This window comes from Pteropus vampyrus, unplaced genomic scaffold (genome assembly GCF_000151845.1).
Source record: "Pteropus vampyrus isolate Shadow unplaced genomic scaffold, Pvam_2.0 Scaffold8, whole genome shotgun sequence".
In the NCBI taxonomy this organism is placed as follows: Eukaryota; Metazoa; Chordata; class Mammalia; order Chiroptera; family Pteropodidae; genus Pteropus; species Pteropus vampyrus.
In genome coordinates, this window is record NW_011888789.1 from 10,419,404 (window position 1) to 10,421,503 (window position 2,100).

Genomic DNA, 2,100 nt, shown 5'->3' on the forward strand with positions numbered 1-2,100 from the left:
TTCTTTATTCGTCCATTTACTTACTTACTGGATTTCTTCTTGTTAGCCTATATAATCTATGAGAGCAAGGACTATATATTATTTACCATCATATCTCCGGTGTGTAACACAGAGCTTTGTAAATAACATTTGTTGAACAAATAAATAATAATTGTTGTTACAAATAGAAATGGGAAATACTAGGGATGTGAAAAGAATATGAAATGATATGAATCAGCTAGGGGACAAGAGCTTTAGTTGAACATTAAGCCCCTCTTTGATATTCTTTGCTGAGGAAACAATTATCAATTAGAATGGTGAATATGGGCCCATTTCTTTTAGCAGAGAAAGGCATATTACTAGGGCAAAGAGAATCTGTAGAAATATATGCACTTGCATAACCAGGCCTCTTGAACCATTGTGTGTGGCAGAATTAAGAATTTGCCTCTTCATTGAAACTGCTGGCGGAGCCATGACTGACCTCATCAAGTGCAATACTATCATCCTACCAAGCAGACACAGACCTACTCACAAACCATTCAAGTTTATGAAAGTGAGCAGGCCATGACCGATAATAACCTTCTTTGTGCTCATTCAAGTTTATGAAAGTGAGCAGGCCATGACCGATAATAACCTTCTTGACAAGTTTGAAATCACAGGCATACCTCCTGCACTTCATGGTGTTCAGACTGAAGTCACTTTTGATGTTGATGCCAGTGGCGTCCTCAGTGTCTCTGCTGTGGATGAGTACAGGAAAAGAGAAAAGAGTACCATCACTAACAACAAAAGCTGTCTGAGCAAGGAAGACATCGAGTGCATGGTCCAGGAAGCTGAGAAGTACAAAGTTGAAGATGAGAAGCAGTGGGACAAGGTGTCTTCTGAGAATTCACTTAAATCCTATACATTCAACATAAAAGCAATGTTGGAGATAAAAACCTTTGAGGCAAAATCAATAATGAGAACAAATAGAAGATTCTTGACAAGTACAATGAAATCATTAATTAGCTTTATAAGAACCAGACTACAGAGAAGAATTTGAATAGCAGCAGAGAGTTGAAAAAAGTCTTCAACCCATCATTATCAAGCTGTACCAGAGTGCAGGAGGCATGCCAGGAAAGATGCTTGGGGGACTTCTCTGATGGTGGAATCCCTCACTCCAGTGGTGCCTTTTCTGAGACCACCATCAAAAATGTTGATTAAGCCAACCTTGAGTATAGGTGTAACATTGTCCTGCACAAAGTATGGAAAGTCTCTAATTTGTAGCAAATTACATGGCAATTTTAAAGTTGAGCTGCTATATAGTAAATAATTAGGCAACCTCAATACTTGAATATGGAATATGTGCACAGAGAAAGGAAATAACAATGCACTTTATGAGCACTGTTTGGTAAAGTGGAAAATGTGATGTCTTAAATAAAACTGTATTTAAAATTGACACCTTAAAAAATAGTTTGCCTCTTACCCAATCTCATTTTATCATTGAAAAAACACAGCAAAGTATGCGTATTTTCAACAGTACAGAATAATGGTCTAGGTCCTTGACTCTAGAATATAGCAGATTCAGTGAGGAATTCCACATACCATAGCTCAGAAGAAGTCCTGAGGCGGAATGACAAGCCACATGGAGAAAAAGTTGATAAAATGTTCAAGCCATCAATTTCTTATATACACATACCTCAGAGAAGAGAAGTCTTTCATTTTCAAAGAGAAGAAAGCCAACTTCTGAGCAGGGCTGGTTCAGCACTCCTATTTTCCCTTTTTTGACATGATTCTACCAAACACTTTCCAATCGAAAGTATAATTGATGGCGATAATGGAAAAGAAGTGGTATTTTACAAGTGAGACCTGTGGGTTTTAAAGGAAAGGGGCTGAAATTTGCAGGAGAATTATACTTAGAGAGCTGTATTTTTTTCACTTATCACTTCTGATAAGCGAACTGCAATTAGCTTTAGACTGTACAGATTAAACTTTGATCCTAATAGGTAGGTAATCAAGTAGAACAGAAAAGACTGTTTGGATCAACTACTCTAAATAAAAGGCACACTAGATATTTGGTTTGGGTCTGTGCACCTTATTTAGCTTTTCTGTCTGTGATCTAAGAGAAGTCAGAAAGCAACCAAT

General features: G+C 37.3%; 1 pseudogene; it reads left to right on the forward strand.

Moving 5' to 3' along the window:
• Window positions 1-553: 553 nt before the first annotated feature.
• On the forward strand, window positions 554-1,179 carry LOC111729045 (annotated as a pseudogene).
• Window positions 1,180-2,100: the final 921 nt, after the last annotated feature.